The sequence below is a fragment of the Stegostoma tigrinum genome, chromosome 1 (assembly GCF_030684315.1).
Source record: "Stegostoma tigrinum isolate sSteTig4 chromosome 1, sSteTig4.hap1, whole genome shotgun sequence".
Classification (NCBI taxonomy): Eukaryota; Metazoa; Chordata; class Chondrichthyes; order Orectolobiformes; family Stegostomatidae; genus Stegostoma; species Stegostoma tigrinum.
Window position 1 is genome coordinate 90,665,275 of NC_081354.1, and position 27,803 is coordinate 90,693,077.

Consider the following 27,803-nt stretch of genomic DNA (forward strand, 5'->3'; position numbering starts at 1 on the left):
TTGTGGAGTTTTAAACAAATCTTTTTTGCAGCTGGAAAGATACTCAATCACTTGCATAGAGGATTTACATGCTCAGCTAGTCAGGGAGCCACATTCAGTACTTTGGCTAATGCCAAGCATAAACACACCCAGGTAGAGAAGAAATGTTTGGTGGTCATATCTGCACTCAGAAGGTTCTACCAATACCTGTATGGACAACAATGTGTAATAATAATAAACCACAAATCCCTGCTATGTCTTCTTAAAGAGAACAAGGCAGTGCTGCCCGTAACTTTAGGCTGAATTCAGCGGTGGACTCTCATTCTACAGGCTGGAACACTGTTTGGGAGGCCAAGAAGCAAATGCGGATGCATTAAGCTGGCATCTGCTGGCAGATACACCACCGGTGGTCCTGCCACTGGGCGACTCCACAACAACTTCAAATTTTCTGGACACTCTTCCAGTCACAGCTGACAATATCAAGCTTTGGACACAGAAAGATTTGGTTCATACAAATCTACATTGGCCAGCGGTGAGGTGGGAAACCACAGGGCTGTCACCAACAGAACTGAAACCTTTTTGGACCTGGAGAAGTCAGAGCACAGCAGAGGATGGCATATTATTATGGAGAGCAGGAGCGATTGTGCCCAGGAAAGGCCGCTGCGAGATACTGGCTGAACTCTACCAAGGGTCATCAAGGGTTTTGAAAATTAAGATGTCGGTGAGAAATTAGGTTTGGTGGCCAGGATTGGATGCAGATTTGGCTGCACTGGTGGTGCATGCACAGTGCCAACAAGAACAAAAACTACCACCTGCAGCTAACCCCACATTCGTGGGAATGGCCGGTTGGACCCTGGACTTGGCTACCCGTCAACAATGCAGGCCCTTTCATGGGTTTAATCTTCTTAGTGATTGTGGATGCCCACTCATGCAGCTGGATATGTCTAGAGTTTATTCATCAAACACAGGGATGATGACAGAAAAATCGAGTGCATCTTTTGCAATATGCAGCCTTCTGGAATTTGAAACAAAGAAACAAAGAAACCTACAGCACAGGAACAGGCCCTTCGGCCCTCCAAGCCTGCACCAATCAAGATCCACTGTCTAACCTGTTATCTATTTTCTAAGAGTCTGTGTACATTTGCTCCCTGCCCATCCATGTACCTGTCCAAATATATCTTAAACGACGCTAACGTGTCTGTGTCCACCACCTCCGCTGGCAACACGTTCCAGGCACCCACCACCCTCTGTGTAAAGACCCTTCCACGCATATCTCCCATAAACTTTCCTCCTCTCACTTTGAACTCATGACCCCTAGTAATTTAGTCCCCCACTCTGAGAAGAAGCTTTTTGCTATCCACCCTGTCTATACCCCTCATGATTTTGTAGACCTCAATCAGGTTTCCCCCTCAATCTCCGTCTTTCTAATGAAAATAATCCTAATCTATTCAACCTCTCTTCATAGCTAGCACCCTCCATACCAGGCAACATCCTGGTGAACCTCCTCTGCGCCCTCTCCAAAGCATCCACATCCTTTTGGTAATGTGGCAACCAGATCTGTACACTGTACTCCAAATGCGGCCGAACCAAAGTCCTGTACAACTGCAACATGACCTGCCAATTCTTGTACTCAATACCCCACCCAATGAAGGAAAGCTTGCCATATGCCTTCTTGACCACCCTATTGACCTGCGTTGTCACCTTCAAGGAACAGTGGACCTGAACACCCAGATCTCTCTGTTCATCACTTTTCCCCAGGACTTTTCCATTTACTGTATAGTTTGCCCTTGAATTTGATCTTCCAAAATGCATCACCTTGCATTTGCCCGGATTGAACTCCATCTGCCATTTATCTGCCCAACTCTCCAGTCTATCTATATTCTGCTGTAATCTCTGGCAGTCCCCTTCACTTTCAGCTACTCCACCGATCTTAGTGTCATCTGCAAACTTGCTGATCAGACCGCCTACACCTTCCTCCAAATCATTTACATATATCACAAACAACAGTGGTCCCAGCACAGATCCCTGTGGAACACCACTGGTTACAGGTCTCCAATTTGAGAAACTCCCTTCTACTACTACCCTCTGTCTCCTGTTGCCCAGCCAGTTTTTTATCCATCTAGCTAGCACACCCTGGACCCCACGTGACTTCACTTTCTCCATCAGCCTGCCATGGGGAATGTTATCAAACGCCTTACTGAAGTCCATGTATATGACATCTACAGCCTTTCCCTCAGAAATCAATTTTGTCACATCCTCAAAAAATTCAATTAAGTTGGTAAGACATGACCTTCCCTGTACAAAACCATGTTGCCTATCACTGATAAGCTCATTTTCTTCCAAATGGGAATAGATCCTATCCCTCAGTATTTTCTCCAGTAGCTTCCCTACCACTGACGTCAGGCTCACTGGTCGATAATTACCTGGATTATCCTTGCTGCCCTTTTTAAACAAGGGGACAGCATTAGCAAGTCTCCGGTCCTCTGGGACCTCACCCGTGTTTAAGGACACTGCAAAGATATCTGTTAGGGCCCCGGCTATTTCCGCTCTTGCTTCCCTCATAAACCTGGGATAGATCCCATCCGGACCTGGGGACTTGTCCACCTTAATGTCTTTTAGGATATTTGGTTACAGATAAAGGGATAACATTTGCCAGAAGGGAATTTGAGTATTTCCTGAAGTTGAATGGCATTCAACATATGAGAACAGCTTCATACCATCCATCATCCAATGGTCTGGAGAAACAGCACTCCAAACTTCCAAGGCTGGCTTAAAGATACAGCCTACTGCTTCACGAGATACAGGTTTTTATTTGATTATCGAACTACTTCTCATGCAACTAGAGTGATAGCCCCAGCCAAGTTGCTAATGGGGAGAAGACTCTGCACCAAATTAAATCTGATCTTCCTGGACTTGGGTGGGGGGTAAGGATGAAATGGTCCTATTAGAAAAGGAATGCTAATGCTGAACACAAGACTCTGCTAAGTGAGAGAGAGAGTTTGCTTCAGGGCATGAAGTTTCGGCAGGAGAATGGCCTTGCATGGATAAGAGGCATGGTCACCGTAAGATCGGGTACAGTAACGAGTAAAGTTTGGGTAGGAGTGATGGTCCTGACAAGCACATGGGCCATATGAAAGCTGAAAACTTGCAAACAGCATGGTAGCAGAATGTGCCCTGCTCCTGGATACCTTCCTGATGGTTCCCAAATCCGTGAGCCATCCCTCTCCCTCAAGCATTGAGGATACCTCAGAATCTAAGGTGGGCATAGCAGATGTTGCTGCCTCGATGTCTTTGCCACCTGAAGAAGAGAATGAGTTTCTTCCGAGTTGCTCTGGCTGGAAGAATTGACTTCCTGTGCTTTACATGCTGCTTGCATCTGAGGCAGAGTTGGAGGGACCTGAGCTTGTGCTAAAACATCCCAGGGGGATCTAGAAAAAACTGAACCGATGTATTTCCTCAGACTCAGAAAGGGTGGTGTGTAATCATTATAATATGGTCATCCTGAGGGACCTGATAGAATATGAGCTCCCTGATTGGAGTTGTTCATTGGTTCCAATCAGGGAGCCCTGGCTGACAGATATAAACAGGAGTGTCAGAGTTTTGTTTGCTCTGAGGAACTCTGGAGGGCTCTGAGGAAGCTGGAGCAGTGTCAACAACTTTCCATGTGTAAATAAAGGATGACTTGCTGATGAAATACTGGCCTCTCTGGAGTTATTTCAGTACTGAATCTGTGGAATTCGTTAGCATTAAGGCAGGGTTGTTAAGTATATTCAAGACAGATCTAGACAGATTTTTGATTAGGAAGGGAATCGTGTTTTTTGGGGAAATAACAGGGTAGTGGAGTTGAGAATTTTCAGATCAGACACGATTTCATTGAATGTTAAAGAAGACTTGATGGGCTCATTGGCCTACTTCTGTTCCTATGTCTGAAGGCCTTATCCTCTTGCTGGCTTCAATGAATAATCTTGTTCTTAAATAACAGCTTGAAGCTGAACATAGAAATGACATCTGTGGAAGCTACTGATGTGATCAGAAATGTAATACAGCCTGTCCTATTAGAAAATAACCCTCCCTCATCCCATCTGAAAAGCTTGATTAGTATCTTTGTATCAATTTGTTTATGACTAATATTTACTCGGAACAGATGACTGATTTGCTGTGCAAACTACTATTGTCTCAGTGTGTCAGCAAATGTTTGGAATATTATGGATTAGTTTATCATTCTCATTTGTGAATAACTTTTGTCTAATATGAGATGTAAATTATCCACATGTACAATCAAAATATAATGTTATTAATTAATCGTTTCAAGTACTTTGTTTTTTAAAAAAATGCATTGTTGAAAAATGAACCTTATAATGATAGACCTAGAGAAATCAAACTGATATAATTTCTTGCATCTTAATGGCGTTAAAAAAGCATTTACTGAGAACCACCTGGGCACAGTAAGAGATGAAAACCATTGAGATGTAAAGGAAGGCAGCAAACCAGAGAAATCAAGGCCAAAAATGTCAACGTCCAACCAGAGTGGGAATTACAGCATTAGGATGACAAACTGGATAGATGTAAAACAAAATCTAATTATAATTAATATCTGGAAATAGCTGTTGGTGACACTGTTAGAGCAGTATTTCATGCAGTCTTATAATTTTGCACTGCCTGCTATTTAAAGGAAAAGGTAAACACATTATTTTATATGGTTTTTAACATTTCCATATAAATAGAGGACAAGGAATGTCATGAGAACATGCTGAGCGTTCATTCGCTATTATCCCTAGCAGTTAATTTCCACGTCTCGATCACTGAAATTGTCAGCTGCAGCTCATGGCAGCATCCCCACCTCCAAGTAAGTAGAGAATGTGTTGAAATTCACCTTGTTGGCTTATTTGTGTTAATAATAAGGTTTAAGATATTGAATTATGTATTTCGCACATTTACTGATAGAAAATTTTACTTTGTATTTGGCGTGCTGTGAAGAAACCTTTAAGTTGGAGTTTCTTTAACTATCAATACTATAATACCATGGTAACTTGCAAAACACAGAGATAAACTAAGGTTATAGTTGTGACTTTTTTTTTATGAGGAGACAATTCAATTACCAATGCCTGAGGAAGTGTAGTGCGGACATTCAGTGGAAGCTTTCAGCGGAACTGATCAAGATAGAGGAAATAAGTTTAATCCTAAATTTGGTCACTGTACAATGTAACATGTGCAAGAAAGTGGGAACCATACATTTACATTCGAGAAGACACAACTCTTCATTTAAAAGCTAACCACACAAGAAAAACAGCATTAGAAGAATTAGATCATATGTTTTCTGAAACAAATTTCTTTTCCAAGCTTTATATAAGAAAAAGTCAAAACTTGTCTGTCCATTTAGGAGAATACCCCAAGAACTTGTAACAATTAGGACAATCATTTCTTTGGGACTGTTTACAATAGTTACCCGCTTGGGCTGTCTACTGGTCAAGACCTATTCCAGCATCATGTGGATGGGATTATTGAAAAAGCCCCTGCTTGAGTAGTGATAGATGACATCAAAGGCAAAACAAAGACAAAGCATGGCCACAAGCCTGGCCTCTGAAGATAACAGTGCAAGGACTAATGTTTAACAGCATGATAGGCAAGGTCAATATCAGCCAGAAAAAAAATTTGGCACCATTTTTACCATCCCTGAAGACCATCCCAATCCAGGTAAAATCAAAGTTATTAAACTAATCCCAAACCCACAGGATTAAAAAAAACGCCAACATTGTTTTTTTTTAATATTCCTCTTGCTACATTTTACCAACTAGGAACAGAATGAAGCTATTCAACCCATTGAGCCTGGGTCAACATTCACTACGATTATGATTATTCGAACAATTCAATGCATTTTATTCACTCCATCCCCAAAATCCTGTACACCACTGATAATTAGAAATCTAACAATTTCTACCTTAAACATAATCAGAGTCTGACCTACCACAACATTCTGTGTATAGAATTCCAAATGTGTTTAACCTCTGAGTAAAAAAAAAATTTCTTCCCACCTTGGACATAAGTCGCACCAGAGAATATCTTTGTGACAAATTTCTGGAGCAATAGATTGTGGAGCCATCAGGAATCAGGTTATTTTGAATCTGCTGATGTTAAATGAGGCAGACTTAACAGACAGAGTCATAGTCATTGAGCTGTATAGCATGGAAACAGACCCTTCGGCCCAACACATCCATGCCACCCAGAAATTTTAAATTAATCTGGTCCCATTTGCCAGCATTTGGTCCATATCTCTTTAAACTCTTCCTATTCATATACACATCCAGATGCTTTTTAAATGTTGTAATTGTACCAGCCTGCACCACTTCCTCTGGCTGCTCATTCCACATATGCACCACCTCTACATGAAAAAGTTGCCCTTTAGGTGTCTGTCAAATCTTATCACTCTCACCTGAAACCTAGTTTTGGACTCCCCCATGCTGTGGAAAAGGCCTTGTCTATTCTCCCTGTCTATGCCCCTCATGATTTTACAAACTTGTGTAAGATCAGCCTCTGGTGCTCGAGTGAAAACAGGCCCAGCTTATTCAGCCTCTCCCTATTAGTTCAAACCCTCCAACTGGTGGCAACATCCTTGTAAATTTTTTAATGAACCCTTTCAAGTTTCACAATGTCCTTCTTACAGCAGGGTGGCTGGAATTGAACATAGCCTTCCAAAAGTGACCTAACTAATGGCCACAGAGAAAATGATCCCCATGGAAATGGTGACCTTGACAAAATAGAATTTCGTTTAAGAGAGAGAAATGTGAACCATAAACAACTATGTAGAATTTACATCAGGGTAATGACAAAGGAATGAAAGCAAAAGCAGAATTGGTTTGGGAGGGGAGTTTAGTGGCAAACACTGTTGAGGAACAGTGACAGATATTGCAAAACATAATTTATGGCTCATAACCAGAATAGATCCCGGTGACAAAGAGCAATTCTAAGAGGGCAAAAGTCAACTTTGGTTTACCAGAATTTAAGGATTGCAGCAAATTGTGATAAAGAAATTAAATGTGGCAAAGGTTAGTAGAAGTTAAAGATTGGGGAAGAGTTGTAAACCGACAAAAGATGGCCAGAATGATAATAAAGATAGGAAATATCAACTTTGTTGGTGCATTTGAAAGTAATACCACGGCAGAAAGCAAGAGCTTTTTTCAATGTATGAAAAGGAAACGAGATGCCAAAGTGAAACAGGCTCCTTAGAGAAAGAGGCTGGGGAAATAATAATGCAGCACCACGAAATGACAGAGGAGTTGAATACACTAATGGTATTCCAAAATTTGCAACTATCCAAGGGGCGAAAAAAAGAGAGGAAACAAATATAATTATCACTTGACGAAAACAAATAGGGCTAAAGATTGATAATGCACCTGATGGGATGCATCCTTGGATATTAAAAGAAGAAGCTACAGAGATGATGGGTGCTTTGTTAGTAATCTTCCAAAGATCCTTAGATGCTGGAAAAATCACAGAAGTTTGGAAAATTGTCAATAAAATACCACTATTCAGTCTCATAATGCTCACATAGATACTCACTACATCTAGACCTTGCCTTGTACTGCCCTTTTTCACTTTTCCCACTAAGCTAGAGATACAGGCACAAAGTAAGGAAGCTTGTCAGCAGACCTAATTCAAGTCAAGTGGGATAGCCTTCATTCAGGATTGCTGGCATTCCAAACCAAGGGCAGTCTCTGCTGCCTGTCTAGGAGCATGGAAATGGTTAATTTCATGAAATGCTTTGTCCAAATCTCCTCGCTAGCAATTTTCAAGAAGACTTTCTCATAGTGACCTTCACCCTCAAACTCTTCATCTGTTATATCTGCTTCACTCTGAGAAAATGTCTCACCGCCCATCTAACAGCCAGAAACTGTCTGCAACTTTCAGGAACTGAATTTATAGCTGCATCTGGTTATAATTGAGATGAGCGTCAGTGTGAGGTCAAAAATCTTCTTCCTGTAAACTCCGTTTGGGGTTGTCAGACTCAGGGCATGAGAGCTGAGGAGCTCAATGTCAGACACCCCAACTGCCCTCTGAACGCTTTCTAAAACGGGGGTGGGGGTGGGGGGTGTTGCAGGGAAAGGTGCCAGGGGTGGTGAAGCTAGTGGGGAGTATGGAGCAGATGATGGAGTCACAGAGTGAGCGTTCCCTATGAAAGGCAGATGGAGGGAGGGAAATATATCTGTAGTAGCGGGTTCGGAAATTTAGGTGGTGGGAGTGACGGAGAATGATTCGCTGGATACAGAGTTTGGTGGGATGGTATGTGAAGACAAGGGGAATTCTGTCTTTGTTTTTATTGGGGGGGAAGGGCTGTGAGGGAGGAGGTGTGGGAAAGGCAAGAGATGCAGTCAAGAGCATTTTCGACCACTAAAGGGGAGAAGTTGCGGTCCTTGAAACAGGAGGACATCTGGGATGTTTGAGAGTGGAATGCCTCATCTTGGGAGCAGACGTGGCAGAGATGGAAGAATTCGGAACAGCGGATCACATTCTTGCAGGAAGGTGGGTGGGAGGAGGTGTAGTTGAGGTAACTGTGGGAGTTGTTGGGCTTGAAATAGATGTTGGTTCCAAGGCGGTCACCAGAGATGGAGAGAGAGAGGTCCAGGAAGGAGAGAGAGATATCAGAGATGGTCCAGGTGAACTTGAGGTTGGGATGAAAGGTGTTAGTAAAGCTGATGACCTGTTCAAGCTCCTCGTGGGAGCACGAGGCTGCACCGATACATCCATCGATGTAGTGGAGGAAGAGGTAGGGGATTGGGCCAGTGTAACTGCAAAGACAGACTGTTCCACGTATCCTACAAGGAGACAGGCATAGCTTGGGCCTTTGTGGGTTCCCATGGCCACTCCCTTTGTCTGTAGGAAGTGGGAGGAATTGAAGGAGAAGTTGTTAAGGGTGAGGGCAAGTTTGGTTAAGTGGAACAGTGTGTCAGTGGAGGGGGACTGGTGGGGCCTATGGGAGAGGAAGATGCAGAGGGCCTTGAGGCCATCTGCATGAGGAATGCAAGTATACAGGGATCGGATGTCCATAGTGAAGATGAGGCATTAGGGGCCAGGGAATTGGACGTCTTGGAGGAGGTGGAGGGCATGGGTGGGGTCCCGGACATAGGCGTGGAGTTCCTGCACCAGGGACAGAGAATAGAGTCCAGCAAAGCAGAGATAAGTTCAGTGGGGCAGGAGCAGGCAGAGACAATGTTTTGACCGGGGCAGTCGGGTTTGTGGATTTTGAGAAGGAGACAGAAACAGCTGTGCGGGGTTGAGGAATGATGAGGTTGGAGACTTTGGGCAGGAAGTCAGCTGAGGTGATAAGGTTATGAGTGGTCTGGGAGATGATGTTTTGGTGGTGGGGTTCGGTCATGATAGAGGGGCGGTAGGAGGAGGTGCCAGAGAGTTGGCGTCTGGCTTCGGCAATGTAAAGGTCAGTGCGCCATACCACTACTGTGCCCCCCCCCCCCATCTGCAGGTTTGATAATGAAGTTAGGGTTGGAGCAGAGGGCTCTGTTTTCGGCAGAGGAGAGGATGGAGTGACTGAAAGGGTGGAAATATTGAGGCGATCAATGTTGTGATGGCAGTTGGAAATGAAGAGGTCGAGGGAGGGCAGGAGGCTTTGGGGTGGTGTCCAGGAGGATGGGGGGTGTTAGAGATAGAGAAGGGGTCTGTAGAGGAAGGTGAGACGCACGATTTAAGAAATAGGCGGTGAGATGGAGGCGGCAGAAAATATGTTCGACGTCCAAACATGAACGGTATTCATTGATCTGTGGGTGGAGGGGAATGAAGGTGAGTCCTTTACTGAGGACTGATCATTCATCCTCAGTGAAGGGAAGGTATGGAGGGAGATGGTAAATACCCGGCCGGTCTTGGGGCTGGGACTGGGTGTTGAGCTGGTGGATGGGTTGGAGCTGGCTGTGGGGGCAGAGTTAGTGATAACCAACAACATCAAGCGGTGGGCGGGGTGATGTCGGCAGTGGGCGGGGTGATGTCGGTGGTGGGTGGGGTGATGTCGGTGGTGGGCGGGGTGATGTCGGCAGTGGGTGGGGTGATGTCGGTGGTGGGTGGGGTGATGTCGGTGGTGGGTGGGGTGATGTCAGCGGTGGGTGGGGTGATGTCAGCGGTGAGAAAGTAAGTAAGGATATCAGAAGGCTACAAAAGAACATTCATGAGTTAACTGATTGTGTGAAGATCCGGCAAATGAACGATAGTGTAGGAAAATGTGAAATTGTCCAGTTTGACAGGAAGAATAAAGAAGAGCATATTATTTAAATGGAGAGAGATTGTTGAATGTTGAGGTGCATGACACATGAATCACAAATGTGATTAGGGAAGCAAATAGGATGCTATCATTTATTGAAAGGGGAATTCAGTACAAATATTGGATGTTATGCTTCAGCTGTGGTGTGTGGGAATGTGGAGTAATCAGATCAGCCATAACCAAATTAAATGTCATTGCAGATGTGTGTGGTTGAGAAGTGTATTTCTGCTTGTCATTCATATGTTCATAAGAAATCCAAGTATCGGTACTGGGTTAATATTAACATTCACCTTTAGGGCAAATGAAAGAAAAATATTAGAAAGTGAAGAGCAGTCAGCCACAGCTATAGAAAAAGAGAGGAAGAAGGATTCAGCAAACAGCTTCAGCAACTGCAGCTAAGCTGGAGAGGGAAATTAGATTTGCTGCCTTATGCTGCAAAAAGAGTAAAACCAATGGAGTTAAAATCTTAAAGCATGTTTTCAGTCAAGAGATCAAGTTCAATGAACCAAGATGTCAAATCGCAGAAGTCTCAGGACTCAGGGAAATACAGCCCAACCTTTGTTGAGTTATATACTGTGTCTTACTTTGATAGTGAAATTTTACATGTTCATCCTATCATCCAAAATCTCATGTTTGCTCCATTTTAAATGTGTTTTTTTCAGTTTGTGTTAGTCACGTTTCTCCCCCAAAGATGTTCTTACCCCGAAGATTAGTATAGAAACCAAATCCCAACAAATGGACTCAATCGGCACTCTATCAACACATACGGTCCAGATTGACAACGAGGTGCACTAACTGAGGCAGTGTTTTGATGTTGAAGATGTTGTCTTTCAGCTTCTAAGTTAAACTAAGTTCCCACCTGTTCTTTCAGCTGGTTGGAAAGGATTTATCTGAAGAAGAGCAGGAAGGTTTCCTGGGGTCTTGGCCAAAATAAATCCATCAACCAACATCAAAATAACAGAATCTGATCTTATCACATTGTTGCTAATGTATCAATTGATTGCCAGGTTACTTACATGGCAACAGCAGCGACACTTCAAAAAATGTTTAATTGGTTGAAAAATGCTTTAAGGTGCCTTTTGATCGTGAAAGACGATTTATAAATCCAAGCCCTTTTGGCACTTTACGACGTGACTTGGCAATTGATGACGTAATTGAAAGAAGTCAATGGGCAGGTCATAACATATTTTCATTTTCGTAGTCACATAGAAAATTGGTAATCAGAAAAAAACCTATGACATAATCCAGTCTAATTTAATTTCCATTAAAGTCACAATCAGCGGACAAGATGCATAGTGGACAAACTACCCTCTAGCCCAGTTTTCTCCCAGCCAGGAAAACGAATGTTGATCCTCATGCCTGATCTCTTTATTGCAATTTTCAAATATAAAGGAATTCTACACTCATTTAGATCAAATAATGACTGCTATCCAATATCCTTAAAAGGTCTTCTTTAGAATGTACTTCCAGTGTGGATGAAGTCAGACACATGACTCTCTCACTCTACCTACAGGTTTCAGCAATCAAGCAATGCATGAGCATTTGTAATCCGACAAGCATAATCAAACACAGTTGAAAACATAGTGTTAAATGCAATAGGAGGCTGTTCAGTAAGTGATCGACAGGTACATTTCTGGAGATTTCTGAGAGCAGGACGAGGTGGTTCCATTGGAATTCAACAGGATATTTCAGGCCCATCTCTCACCATATCAGGCATTAGTTTTTCTGACTACCCATTGCCCCACACAGTTCTGATTTGTGGCTCACCTAAATTTTTAGTCCTCCACCATCAGCAGACTGCAGCTGGCTGGAACATGAAAGCCCAAATCTGAAGAAGAGCTGATCTCTTGATACTTGGCATTTTGTATTTGATATCCTTTCTGAATGCAAGTTGAAATGTTATGTGATCAAGCTGCTGTTGTTAGTGGCAAGTGACACACAAACTGTTGGTTGGCAAATTATGCTTTAATAACTTGAGATTTTCTACTTATCAGGAAACTACCAATACCACCTTCACATGGGACAAATGTACACACTGCTGAGATTAATTGTAATTTTGTAAATTGTCAATTTTGTTTATCTTTAGCTAAATACTCCAAAGTAGGAGCATCTTCGAAATCTGACTGTTAGGGAAAATATGTAGCACTGAATCACTATGTTTAATATTAAAAAAAACAATTCGGCAAAATATCAGAAGGGTCTAGATCCGAAACATTAGCTTTCCTGCTCCTCTGATGCTGCTTGGCCTGCTGTGCTCCTCCAGCTCTACACCTTGTTATCTCAGATTGTCCAGCATCTGCAGTTCCTCGGCAAAATATCAAGGTTGGGATTCTGGGGTAAAAAAAACACTATTCATTCAGGAATGCATCACTTTCCTTGGGATCTGAATTAGCAATCTACATTTTGTACTCTCTCATCTTTGAAATAAATGATAAAAAATGAGGCCATTCTGTCACAAGAGACCTGCCAGCAAATGACTGTAGAAACCACTCCCGTGGATAGGCAGATAAGGGATTTAAATATTTGTACTATAACACTGCAATCTTCCACGTCAGCCTGCATAAGGGCAATTATTCATCCTCCTAGTTAATCAAAGTCATTCTTGTCTTTTTTCAACACTGAGCCTTGCTATTAATTACATTTTTATTCACTTGTTATATAGGCAAGGTCAACAAACATTGATGAAATAACATCCTCCAGCGAATGAATTATTTATTAGTATTCAGGCCTTCTTCTTTAAAAACTGCAGGGTAGGTTTGGCAGAAGAAAATTCACAGCATGCTGTAATTTACTGATCCTCAATTGCAAAGATTGAGCATTCACATTCCCTAAAGGTTCTGTCACAAGATCAGCCAGTAAGCCCTTTCTTTAGGAAGGATTCCCTAAGACAAGTTGTGAGACTGGAATTCAGTTAACGATAAATCTTTTTTGTATTAGAGGCAGGATAAAAATGGTTCAAGCTAGAGGTGAAATGGTCTCAGCAAAACTCATCGTGTGGCTTTTGAGGAGCATTTGGATGAAAACTTATTTGTATCATTAAAATAGTGAAGAATAAGGTCAGCACATTTCCACAATGAATCTATTTTGAAGGTAGTTAGAATGAAAACCTAAGAGGCGGGCTGATAGATGGTAAATTTTGACTGACATTAACTAGACAAAATCTTGTTAATGTGTAAAGAAGAGAAGTGATGGAGATAGGAGTGGAACATTACATAAACAGGCCAAGAAATTGAATTTTGCTTGAATCAAAGCTTAATCCTTGTGCAATGGAGTTGCACACATTCAGAGAGCTCAGTTGTAGGGCTGATGTGATTGTTTGCCTAGAGTAGGTTGATATACCTGGTGTGAAAATGCTTGTACTATCTCCCATACCATTAGAAATCCGATATGGATATCGATAATGAAGAATCCAATAAATATTTATTTCAGCTAACTATGAAGCACAAACATTATATTCCTCAGACTCTGACTGTCTGGACATATACAAAGTTAATAGATTGCCAACAGCAGTAGTGTTTCATGCTTCAGGTGATCGCAGGGTAATGCGGAAAATAGGACATTTATATCTCTGGGTCACATGTTCTGATACCATATCAAAGGCCACTGGAAATTATACATTACCAATAAGCTGCAGGCACAAGAAAAGGCCCTCAAGCTTGTCAGTCAGTTTGGCTATGTGGTGACTGGTGGCTATTGGCCAAGGACAGCAGATAAGTCCTGGTGGTTTAAGGCAAACAGTGTGAGTGTTAGTTGCTAGTGGCTCGGATTTATTGTCAATTCGGGTGAACTACCTCTTAGATGGCAGTGGCTTTTCGATGCATGCTGTGACTATTTGGCATACTGAATTTCTAGGCTAAAATCTTTAACATTATCCATTTAGTTTTATCAACTCTGAGACCTCAAAGGAACAGAACAATTTGTAAGTTTAAGGGTATACTAACATGATTACAGTAGTTAGTAAACCAGATCGTGACAAAATAAAACTAAAGAGTCGAGTAGCTTGATTTATACTGGCACTCAAAGTTACGATAATCAAAACCAACCTTATTCACTCTCTCTCCATCATGACATCAGAAATAAGACTGAGCGTAATTCCTCACATACTGAAACAATTATGCCGGCCTGCAGCAGGATCTAGACCACACATTGATAGGGACTGAGGAATGGCAAACAACACCCATGTGATGTTGCTGCCATTTACACACCCTCACATTCATTAGGATTATTAATGCAGAGTTGACAACAGAAGAATTTTGGAGCTTATCAGTCACGTGAGGTTTAATCAAATCAGCAATATTACAATGCGATTACAAAAACAAGGCTCAGCACTCAGTGAAAAATGGTATAGCTCCTTTTAAATCCTTTCAGCACTGAAAAGGCTCAGTTTAAGAAGTTTGATGGAAATTCACCACATGTCTGATAGGTATAGGCATAACAACATACAAGCTGTTAAACGCGGCCCAGGACAGAGCAGTTGATATGTTTTTGTTTGATAACCACTAACAAGATGTGAGTATTAGAACCTAGAACATAGAACATAACAGCACAGTACAGGCCCTTCGGCCCTCAATGTTGTGCCAACCTGTCAAACCGATCTGAAACCCATCTAACCTACACTGTTCCATGTACGTCCGTATGCTTGTCCAATGATGACTTAAATGTACATAAAGTTGGCGAATCTACTACTGTTGTAGGTGAAGCGTTCCATTCCCTTACTACTCTCTGAGTAAAGAAACTACCTCTGACATCTGTCCTATATCTTTCACCCCTCAATTTAAAGCAATGCCCCCTTGTGCTCGCCGTCACCATCCTAGGAAAAAGGCTTTCCCTATCCACCCTCTCTAACCCTCTGATTATTTTATATGTTTCAATTAAGTCACCTCTCAAACTTCTTCTCCCCAATGAAAACAGCCTCAAGTCCCTCAGCCTTTCCTCATAAGGCCTTCCTTCCATTCCAGGCAATATCCAAGTAAATCTCCTCTGCACCCTTTCCAAAGCTTCCACATCCTTCTTATAATGCGATGACCAGAACTGTACACAATACTCCAAGTGCGGCCACACCAGAGTTTTGTACAGCTGCAGCATAACCTCTTGGTTCCGGAACTTGATCCCTCTATTAATAAAAGCTAAAACACTGTATGCCTTCTTAACAGCCCTGTCAACCTGGGCGGCAATTTTCATTTTCAAGGATCTGTGCACATGGACACCGAGATCTCTCTGCTCATCTACACTGCTAAGACTCTTACCAGTAGCCCAGTACTTTGCCTTCCGGTTACTCCTACCAAAGTGCATCACCTCACACTTGTCTGCATTAAACTCCATTTGACACTTCTCAGCCCAGCTCTGCAGCTTATCTATGTCTCTCTGCATCCTACAGCATCCTTCATCACTATCCACAAATCCACCGACCTTAGAGTCATCTGCAAATTTACTAACCCATCCTTCTACTCCCTCATCCAGGTCATTTATAAAAATGACAAACAGCAGTGGGCCCAACACTGACCCTTGCGGTACACCACTAGTAACTGGTCTCCAGGATGAACATTTCCCATCAACTACCACCCTCTGTCTTCTTTCAGCAAGCCAATTTCTGATGCAAACTGCCATATCTCCCACAATCCCATTCCTCCGCATTTTGTACAATAGCCTATTGTGGGGAACCTTATCAAATGTCTTGCTGAAATCCATATACACGACATCAACCGGCTTACTCTCATCTACCTGTTTGGTCACCTTCTCAAAGAACTCAATAAGGCTTGTGAGGCACGAACTACCCTTCACAAAACCGTGCTGGCTATCCCTAATCAATTTATTCTTTTCTTGATTATTATAAATCATATCCCGTATAACCTTTTCCAACACTTTACCAACAACTAAGGTAAGACTCACTGGTCTATAATTACCAGGGTTGTCTCTACTCCCCTTCTTGAACAAGGGAACCACATTTGCTATCCTCCAGTCGTCTGGCACTATTCCTGTAGACAATGACAAGTTAAAGATCAATGCCAAAGGCTCGGCAATCTCCTCCCTGGATTCCCAGAGGATCCTAGGATAAATCCCATCCGGCCCAGGGGACTTATCTATCTTCACACTTTGCAGGATTTCTAATACCTCTTCCTTGTAAACCTCAATCCCACCTAGTCTAGTAGCCTGTATCTCAGTATTCTCCTCGACAACATTGTCGTTTTCTAGAGTGAATACTGTCAAAAAATATTCATTTAGTGCTTCCCCTCTCTCCTCTGACTCCACACACAACTTATCGCTACTATCCTTGATTGGCCCTAATCTTACTTTTTCATTCTTTTATTCCTTAAATACCTATAGAAAGCCTTAGGGTTTACCCTGAACCTATCCACCAACAACTTCTCATGTCTCCTCCTGGCTCTTCTGAGCTCTCTCTTTAGGCCTTTTCTGGCTATCTCATAGCCCTCAAGTGCCCTAACTGAGCCTTCACATCTCATCCTCACATAAGCCTTCTTCTTCCTCCTGACCAGAGATTCCACTTCATTTGTAAACCACGGCTCCCGCGCTGTACAGCTTCCTCCCTGCCTGACAGGTACATACTTACTTAGAACACACAGGAGCTTTTCCTTGAAGAAGTTCCACATTTCTAATGTGCCCATCCCCTGCAGTTTCCTTCCCCATTCTATGCTCCCTAAATCTTGCCTAATCTCATCGTAATTGCCTTTCCCCCAGCTATAACTCTTGCCCAGTGGTATTCACCTATCCCTTTCCATCACTAAAGTAAACATAACAGAATTGTGATCACTATCACCAAAGTGCTCACCTACTTCCAAATCTAACACCTGGCTGGGCTCATTATCCAGTACCAAATCTAATCTGGCTTTGCCCCTTGTTGGCCTATCTACATATTGTGTCAAGAAGCCCTCCTGCACACACTGGACAAAAACTGACCCATCTATAGCACTCGAACTATAGTGTTCCCAGTCAATATTTGGAAAGTTGAAGCCCCCCATGACAACTACCCTGTCTCTCTCACTCCTATCGAGAATCATCTTTGCTATCCTTTCCTCTACATCTCTGGAACTATTCGGAAGCCTGTAGAAAACTCCCAACAGTGTGACGTCTCCTTTCCTGTTTCTAACCTCAGCCCATACTACCTCAGTTGACAAGCCCCCAAACACCCTTTCTGCAACTGTAATACTGTCCTTGACCAATAATGCCACACCTCCCACCCCCTCCCTTTTACCGTCTTCTCTGTTCTTACTGAAACATCTAAATCCCGGAACCTGCAACAACCACTCCTGCCCCTGCTCTATCCATGTCTCCAAAATGGCCACAACATCGAAGTCCCAGGTACGAACCCATGCTGCAAGTTCACCCACCTTATTCTGGACGCTCCTGGCATTGAAGTAGATACACTTCAAACCAACTTCTTGCTTGCCGGTGCCATCTTGCGTCCCTGAAACTTTATTTCCGACCTCCTTACTCTCAACCTTTTCTATATTCGAACTACAATTTTGGTGCCCATCCCCCTGCTGAATTAGTTTAAACCCACCTGAATAGCCTTAGCAAATTCCCCCCCCCAGGATATCGGTACCCCTCTGGTTCAGGTGAAGACCATCTTGCTTGTAGAGGTCCCACCTACCCCAGAAAGAGCCCCAATTATCCAAGAATCCAAAACCCTCCCTCCTGCACCATCCCTGTAGCCACGTGTTCAACTCCTCTCTCTCCCTATTCCTCGCCTCACTGGCATGTGGCACGGGCAACAAACCAGAGACAACAACTCTGTTCGTCCTAGCTCTCAGCTTCCATCCTAGCTCCCTGAATTTCTGCCTTAAATCCCCATCTCTCTTCCTGGCTATATCATTGGTGCCAATGTGGACCATGACTTGGGGCTGCTCCCCCTCCCCCTTAAGGGTCCTAAAAACACGATCAGAGACATCACACACCCTGGCACCTGGGAGGCAACACACCAAGCATGAGTCTCTCTCGTCCCCACAGAACCTCCTATCTGTCCCCCTAACTATGGAGTCCCCAATGACTACTGCTCTGCTCCTCTTCCCCCTTCCCTGCTGAGCAGCAGGGACAGACTCTGTGCCAGAGACCTGTGCCACACTGCTTACCCCTGGTAAGTCGTCCTCCCCAACAGCATCTAAAACGGTACACTTATTGTTGAGGGGGATGGCCACAGGGGATCCTTGCACTGCCAGCCGGTTCCGTTTCTGTCCCCTGACTGTAACCCATCTGCCTTTTAAGCCAGCATTTAACGCCTTCCCATAACTGCCATTGAGAATATGCTGGTGAGCTTCCTTTTTGGCAAGTAAGTGGCATGCCACATATAGGTCAGACTTGGTTAGGATATCAGAGTACAAAAACAAAGTTGCTGGAAAAGTGCAGCAGATCTGGCAGCATCTGTGAAGGAAAAAACAGTGTTAATGTTTTGGGTCCGGTGGCCCTTCCTCAGAACCCAACTGTTTGAAGGACATTGGGGAGTATATGTTCACTTTTAGTACTATCTGGTAATCATATTGTCACCATTACTAATATTGCTTTTTCCTTCAAATCTATAGCTAAATTTAACATCCCAGGTTTATGTTTCCGGACCACTAGTCCAAGTCTCTGAATTGCTGATACAGGGACATTATCACTACATTTCTTGATTCACTCGTCTCTATCTCTGATGTATTGACATGATGGTAGTCTGATACATATTATTGTTGATACAAGCTAACAACAAACATTCATTAAACAGGTATAAAATGATCAGAAACTTCTCACTGCAATATTATTAAACAATATTATATTATCATATCATGGGGGGGGCGCGGGGGCAACACCGTAGTCGTATTATCGCTGGACTATTAATCCAGAGGCCTGAACGACGTTCTGGGGACCCGGGTTCGAATCCCACCACGGCAGATGGTGGAAAGTGAATTCAATTAAATATCTGTAATTAAGGATCTAATGATGATTATAAATCCATTGTTGATTGTCGCAAAAAAACACCCTACCTTGCTTTAGGGAAGGAAACTGCCACCGTTACATGTTCTGGCCTACATGTGACTCCAGACCCATAGCAATCTGCCGACTCTGAACTCCCCTCTGGGCAACTCAGGATGGGCAATAAATGCTGCCTTGCCAGCAACGCCCTCATCCCATTAATGAATGAAAGCAAGTTAAATACTGAGACATATAAGAGGACGGATTAGTCCACATGATTTACAGCCTGAGAAAAGAGTTAAATTTAAGGAGCATCATAAGTGAGGAAGGATAGGAAAAGATGAAAAGAAGGTCAGCATGGAAATTCCAGAGCTATTGTCTCCAGCAGCTGATGGCACAGTCTCAAGTAGTGGAGATGTTAAAATTGAAGGTGTGCAAGAGACAAAAATTGAAAAAGTACAGATCTTTCATAGGGTTATAGGACTGGTTTAGCTCACAGTGATAGGTTACCAAATCACCAAGTTACTTCTATAGCATTTCCCTTTATTTTAATCTCTTTAACTGGGAAGAATAATCTTCATAACATCATAGAAACATTGTTAGCTCCATGCGCTGTCCAATTTAAACAGCAAGTTGGTTTAGACCTTTATGATCATTCTTTCACTGCCATTGGGGCAAAGGAAAACTGGAATTCTCTATTGAAAACATTGTTGGAGCACCGCCATGACAGAGACTGCTACAGTCGAAGAAAAGGACACACTAATGACTTTTTATTGCTGCTAGGGATAAACAGCAATCACAGCCCTGACAGTATTGCCAACATTTCAACAGCAAGCATGAAAGTAAAAGAAAAATTAAGAATTCTCAGTATAGCTCACTCCAACCTGTCATCTTACTGAGGATATAACAGTCAATATGGGTATGGCAGTCTGCAGAAGGATATTTTCTCTTTCTCCTCAATGATTGCAGCTTAAAACACCCTGAGGATGGATCACCTTTAGGACTGCTCACTTTATGACTAAAAATAGAGATGTGTTCATATTTTACAAGATGGTGACCAGAACAGTCTAATGGTAATGGCTAGCACTTCCCCCAGGCTTCTATCTGTAGATTAATTTGGAAAACAAACGGTGCTGAAGCAAATGTACCCTCAGTGTTTTACACCAGGCACAGTCTGTCTAGAAGATAATAAAATGTGAGGCTGGATGAACACAGCAGGCCAAGCAGCATCTCAGGAGCACAAAAGCTGACGTTTCGGGCCTAGACCCTTCATCAGAGAGGGGGATGGGGGGAGGGAACTGGAATAAATAGGGAGAGAGGGGGAGGCGGACCGAAGATGGAGAGTAAAGAAGATAGGTGGAGAGGGTGTAGGTGGGGAGGTAGGGAGGGGATAGGTCAGTCCAGGGAAGACGGACAGGTCAAGGAGGTGGGATGAGGTTAGTAGGTAGCTGGGGGTGCGGCTTGGGGTGGGAGGAAGGGATGGGTGAGAGGAAGAACCGGTTAGGGAGGCAGAGACAGGTTGGACTGGTTTTGGGATGCAGTGGGTGGGGGGGAAGAGCTGGGCTGGTTGTGTGGTGCAGTGGGGGGAGGGGATGAACTGGGCTGGTTTAGGGATGCAGTGGGGGAAGGGGAGATTTTGAAACTGGTGAAGTCCACATTGATACCATATGGCTGCAGGGTTCCCAGGCGGAATATGAGTTGCTGTTCCTGCAACCTTCGGGTGGCATCATTGTGGCAGTGCAGGAGGCCCATGATGGACATGTCATCAAGAGAATGGGAGGGGGAGTGGAAATGGTTTGCGACTGGGAGGTGCAGTTGTTTGTTGCGAACTGAGCGGAGGTGTTCTGCAAAGCGGTCCCCAAGCCTCCGCTTGGTTTCCCCAATGTAGAGGAAGCCGCACCGGGTACAGTGGATGCAGTATACCACATTGGCAGATGTGCAGGTGAACCTCTGCTTAATGTGGAATGTCATCTTGGGGCCTGGGATGGGGGTGAGGGAGGACGTGTGGGGACAAGTGTAGCATTTCCTGCGGTTGCAGGGGAAGGTGCCGGGTGTGGTGGGGTTGGAGGGCAGTGTGGAGCGAACAAGGGAGTCACGGAGAGAGTGGTCTCTCCGGAAAGCAGACAGGGGAGGGGATGGAAAAATGTCTTGGGTGGTGGGGTCGGATTGTAAATGGCGGAAGTGTCGGAGGATAATGCGTTGTATCCGGAGGTTGGTAGGGTGGTGTGTGAGAACGAGGGGGATCCTCTTGGGGCGGTTGTGGCGGGGGCGGGGTGTGAGGGATGTGTCGCGGGAAATGCGGGAGACGCGGTCAAGGGCGTTCTCAATCACCGTGGGGGGAAAGTTGCGGTCCTTAAAGAACTTGGACATCTGGGATGTGCGGGAGTGGAATGTCTTATCGTGGGAGCAGATGCGGCGGAGGCGGAGGAATTGGGAATAGGGGATGGAATTTTTGCAGGAGGGTGGGTGGGAGGAGGTGTATTCTAGGTAGCTGTGGGAGTCGGTGGGCTTGAAATGGACATCAGTTACAAGCTGGTTGCCTGAGATGGAGACTGAGAGGTCCAGGAAGGTGAGGGATGTGCTGGAGATGGCCCAGGTGAACTGAAGGTTGGGGTGGAAGGTGTTGGTGAAGTGGATGAACTGTTCGAGCTCCTCTGGGGAGCAAGAGGCGGCGCCGATACAGTCATCAATGTACCGGAGGAAGAGGTGGGGTTTGGGGCCTGTGTAGGTGCGGAAGAGGGACTGTTCCACGTAACCTACAAAGAGGCAGGCATAGCTGGGGCCCATGCGGGTGCCCATGGCCACCCCCTTAGTCTGTAGGAAGTGGGAGGAGTCAAAAGAGAAGTTGTTGAGTGTGGGGACGAGTTCCGCTAGGCGGATGAGAGTGTCGGTGGAGGGGGCCTGGTCGGGCCTGCGGGACAGGAAGAAGCGGAGGGCCTTGAGGCCATCTCCATGCGGAATGCAGGTGTACAGGGACTGGACGTCCATGGTGAATATGAGGTGATGGGGGCCAGGGAATTGGAAGTCCTGGAGGAGGTGGAGGGCGTGGGTGGTGTCACGGACATAGGTGGGGAGTTCCTGGACCAAAGGGGAGAAAATGGAGTCCAGATAGGTGGAGATGAGTTCGGTGGGGCAGGAGCAGGCTGAGACGATGGGTCGACCAGGGCAGGCAGGTTTGTGGATTTTGGGAAGGAGATAGAAACGGGCCGTGCGGGGTTGGGGAACAATGAGGTTGGAGGCTGTGGGTGGGAGGTCCCCTGAGGTGATGAGGTCATGAATGGTGTTGGAGATGATGGTTTGGTGCTCGGGTGTGGGGTCATGATCGAGGAGGCGGTAGGAGGTGGTGTCGGAGAGTTGGCGTCTGGCCTCGGCGATGTAGAGGTCAGTACGCCATACTACCACTGTGCCACCCTTGTCTGCGGGTTTGATGGTGAGGTTGGGGTTGGAGCGGAGGGCTGCCCGTTCTGCGGGGGAGAGGTTGGAGTGGGTGAGAGGGGTGGAGAGGTTGAGGCGGTTGATGTCTCGACGGCAGTTGGAGATGAAGAGGTCGAGGGAGGGTAGGAGGCCTGGGGGTGGTGTCCAGGAGGAGGACTTGTGTTGGAAGCGGGTGAAGGGGTCAGTGGAAGGAGGGTTGGGTTCCCAGTTGAAGAAGTAGGTATGCAGGCGAAGACGGCGGAAAAACTGCTCTATGTCCGACCGTGACTGAGGGGGTGGCCATGGGCACCCGCATGGGCCCCAGCTATGCCTGCCTCTTTGTAGGTTACGTGGAACAGTCCATCTTCCGCACCTATACAGGCCCCAAACCCCACCTCTTCCTCCGGTACATTGATGACTGTATCGGCGCCGCCTCTTGCTCCCCAGAGGAGCTCGAACAGTTCATCCACTTCACCAACACCTTCCACCCCAACCTTCAGTTCACCTGGGCCATCTCCAGCACATCCCTCACCTTCCTGGACCTCTCAGTCTCCATCTCAGGCAACCAGCTTGTAACTGATGTCCATTTCAAGCCCACCGACTCCCACAGCTACCTAGAATACACCTCCTCCCACCAACCCTCCTGCAAAAATTCCATCCCCTATTCCCAATTCCTCCGCCTCCGCCGCATCTGCTCCCACGATAAGACATTCCACTCCCGCACATCCCAGATGTCCAAGTTCTTTAAGGACCGCAACTTTCCCCCCACGGTGATTGAGAACGCCCTTGACCGCGTCTCCCGCATTTCCCGCGACACATCCCTCACACCCCGCCCCCGCCACAACCGCCCCAAGAGGATCCCCCTCGTTCTCACACACCACCCTACCAACCTCCGGATACAACGCATTATCCTCCGACACTTCCGCCATTTACAATCCGACCCCACCACCCAAGACATTTTTCCATCCCCTCCCCTGTCTGCTTTCCGGAGAGACCACTCTCTCCGTGACTCCCTTGTTCGCTCCACACTGCCCTCCAACCCCACCACACCCGGCACCTTCCCCTGCAACCGCAGGAAATGCTACACTTGTCCCCACACGTCCTCCCTCACCCCCATCCCAGGCCCCAAGATGACATTCCACATTAAGCAGAGGTTCACCTGCACATCTGCCAATGTGGTATACTGCATCCACTGTACCCGGTGCGGCTTCCTCTACATTGGGGAAACCAAGCGGAGGCTTGGGGACCGCTTTGCAGAACACCTCCGCTCAGTTCGCAACAAACAACTGCACCTCCCAGTCGCAAACCATTTCCACTCCCCCTCCCATTCTCTTGATGACATGTCCATCATGGGCCTCCTGCACTGCCACAATGATGCCACCCGAAGGTTGCAGGAACAGCAACTCATATTCCGCCTGGGAACCCTGCAGCCATATGGTATCAATGTGGACTTCACCAGTTTCAAAATCTCCCCTTCCCCCACTGCATCCCTAAACCAGCCCAGTTCATCCCCTCCCCCCACTGCACCACACAACCAGCCCAGCTCTTCCCCCCCACCCACTGCATCCCAAAACCAGTCCAACCTGTCTCTGCCTCCCTAACCGGTTCTTCCTCTCACCCATCCCTTCCTCCCACCCCAAGCCGCACCCCCAGCTACCTACTAACCTCATCCCACCTCCTTGACCTGTCCGTCTTCCCTGGACTGACCTATCCCCTCCCTACCTCCCCACCTACACCCTCTTCACCTATCTTCTTTACTCTCCATCTTCGGTCCGCCTCCCCCTCTCTCCCTATTTATTCCAGTTCCCTCCCCCCATCCCCCTCTCTGATGAAGGGTCTAGGCCCGAAACGTCAGCTTTTGTGCTCCTGAGATGCTGCTTGGCCTGCTGTGTTCATCCAGCCTCACATTTTATTATCTTGGAATCTCCAGCATCTGCAGTTCCCATTATCTCTGATACAGTCTGTCTAGAATACTGGCAACAAAATTTCTCTACATGTATCTCCTATAAGTGGAATGTTGGTATAGAATCATAAAATCTACAGAATAGACCTTTTGGCCCATTGAGTTTGTACTGCCAAAAATACATGACTACCTAAATTAGTCTCACTTTTCTGCAGCAATCCCATGGCCACAAATCGAACTCTTTTGCTGCAAAAGGTTACAATTGCTTTTTTTAAAGGTAGGATTGCTTGTCCCATGAGAAAAATTGTTTGCTCACGATTAGCTCCATTCTAATTTATTTAGAGTGAGTTTTCAGTTTGGCTAGTGTTAGCTTACTTTTTGTCTTCTTCCTTTTTTTATAGCTCTGAGAGGATTGCGGTAACACCTTTCTTCACCAAAGGACATTTCAAAGTGCTTCACAGCCATTGAAGTATGGTCATTGCTGTAATCGCGTAAATGCAGCAACTCTGCTCATCAAGCGGTAAGTGTTGCCCTAGACATTGTGGATAATACCCTTAGATAACAAAGTGTGGAGCTGGATGAACACAGCAGGCCAAGCAGCTTTTGTGCTCCTCATTGCTGCTTGGCCTGCTGTGTTCATCTAGCTCCAAACTTTGTTATCTCGGATTCTCCAGTATCTGCAGTTCCCATTATCTCTCGTGGATAATACCCTTAGTCTGTTTTAAAATAGTGCCCTCTAATTTCTTATATCTTTTAGCAGCAGCAGACATAGTTTAACATCTCGTCTGAAAAACAGCACCTCTGACAGTACAGCATTTCTTCAAATAACTATGTTGGAATTTCAACCTTGAATTTTTTGCTGAAAACCTGCAGGGGTATTGAACCTTTTGACTCAAAAGTGAGGAGCTCTGCCGGTGGAACCAGAGATCCATAGACAAGTTGATATTTTGCCTGATAGCTATAATAACCAACTGGGGAATTACCAGTAAAGATATACAATTTCTGCTGAAAGGATGTGCAAATGACTTAAAACGCTATAAATTATTCCTGCTTGTTTACAGTTTGTCACAATGCCATTCACTAGGACACTGAATCATATTTCACCATTTATATAAGCCTGTAACAATTTGCAGGTAGACATGAACGTCAGAATACTAATCTTCATTCATTGGGACTTTCAACATTCACCTTGTCACTTGCTGCCAAAGCAATAACCTTGTCCTCTTGTCTACTGTCAGCATAGGCCTGAATTTCTGTAATGCCAGTTCGGGATGCTCTGCCTACTTCCTTAATGCTACTCCATGCTGTATTCATATCAAGATAAATTGTCTTCCTGCAATGAATAACTGGTGGCATTAAATAAGATTTTTTCAGTTCAGAAAGCAGTGTCAGAGTGAAATAATTTACACATGTGAATAGAAAAAATATGGTTGACACATTTGCTTAGATGATTGAAAAACAAATTTAGATGTCTTTTTATGCTTATTAAATATTGCATTTACCAAATTTTTCCAAAATAAATTATCTTTACTTTAAAACCATTAAATAATGCACATTAAAAAATCTCATGGCTCTTTTGACAAAACAGTGCAATTTTCAAAAAAGGTTAAGGCATGTGGAGTTGACAGAGCAGATAAATGCACCCCTAACATTGCTTAGGCTAATCCTGTTGATCAGAGAGGTGAAAATGCCTTTAAGGGCACTTTCTCTCTAGCTTGTAAAAGGCAACAGCCCACTGCATAATGCATTGCGCGCTTGACTATCTTTTTCACGAGTATTGTGTTGAAAGCAATATTGTCTTTTTAAACTGATACAAAGCACTGAAAGATTTACCTAGAAGATTTGATTTTTCAATGCTGTGAAATCAGTCCCATGTGAAACAAGTGCAGCTACACACAAAGGGGCTAAGCTTCAGCAAGTTTTGATTGCACGCTGTACTCCTTCATTTGCCTAGGCTCCTTTTGCATGACAGACATTTGTATATGAATTAGATAAATTGGCTGCTAGTAACATGATCTGACCAGCTTGTCATGTTTGGACTATCCTTTAAATTAATACGCATTTACTCAGACTAAACCATCAGCTATTGTCTGTAAATATGAATCCAAATAACAACATTGGTATAAGCTCCCAAGTTTCATCATTAGGCAATGAAAATCCAACAATGCTGTGAAAGACAAGAGAGGATGACTCTTCTTGGAAAGTGGGTCATCATCCCGTTGAGGAAGTGATGCAAGCAGACAGAAGGAGGTAAAAGCAGAAGATGTATAGTTTCTCATCTCCACTGGAATCATTGGCATTATTGCTGTGGTTGATATAGACATATTCAAATGTAGTTCAACCTGTATACCTCAAAGAGACCACTGGATGTTACCAGCAAATTAGTATGATTCATAAAACATTCTGATCTGAGCATGGAGACATTAGAAGTTGGAATGTTTTTCCTAATCTACATCAGGCCCAAAATCTTGCAGGCCTTATATAGGCTGTTCCTGGTAACCCTAATCTTCCATGATCTAGCCAAGAAATGTTGTCATCTTCAAGCAACCTAGCATTGATGCCCTGATCCGCTCATGAGGAGTATATATTAAAAGTCAGCGACATGATAGGTAATTATAAATGAGACCTAACTCTCAATTTTGATTGGTTCTGTGTAACAAATTCACACTGCCAAACTGGGCATTATCTAACTTTTACACAAGTGAGCCCAGCCTTCTCAGGTGCCATTTTGCAGTGGGTTTTGGACAAACTGAAGCATAATGAAGTGAAATCATGGACACAACAAAAGACAGAAACAATGGACTAAAATGATGCACTTGTAAGCCCAATAGAAATGTACAAAAGGTTTTGCTTGCCAAATTGCAACTTGAAAATGCTCCAAAGACCATAAGACTAAAATCCATTTAAAATAGTGTAAAATGCCGGGCTCAGCTGTGCAACACTGATGTCCCCAGTTTTTATAAGCAATGCTAATGCTTGGGCAGAACATTGGCCAAACACATAAAATTCAATGCTGAACCATTTTTGGATGTTAATCATTCAAATGACTTCCCAACTGCCTGTTCCCCAAATTGCCCATCAAATAATAATCTTGTCTGTACAGTCCAAAGTGACTAAATAAAAACAAAGACAAATAGACCTTCATTTACATAGTAGCCTTAATTATTATAGGAAGTTTCAAAGTAGCTTTTTTGCAGGCATGCAACATAACTGCGTTTCTAAAACAAGGATTTTAATGAAGTGAAGTCAAGGTGTCTGCCTATATTTTGTGTTTCATTGTAGTGGTCACATGATTAATGGAGGTTCACACAGACATTTCTAAATGATTGCATTTTAATCCAA

At 44.4% G+C, this 27,803-nt stretch overlaps 1 long non-coding RNA gene across 1 annotated transcript in view; it reads left to right on the top strand.

Moving 5' to 3' along the window:
* Positions 1–27,803, top strand: part of LOC125457620 (uncharacterized) — a 274,204-nt gene that overhangs the window by 151,941 nt on the left and 94,460 nt on the right. Inside the window, exon 2 of the long non-coding RNA XR_009446703.1 lies at positions 24,863–24,981. This is a non-coding gene — a long non-coding RNA (uncharacterized LOC125457620). The remainder of the gene's footprint in view (positions 1–24,862; positions 24,982–27,803) is intronic.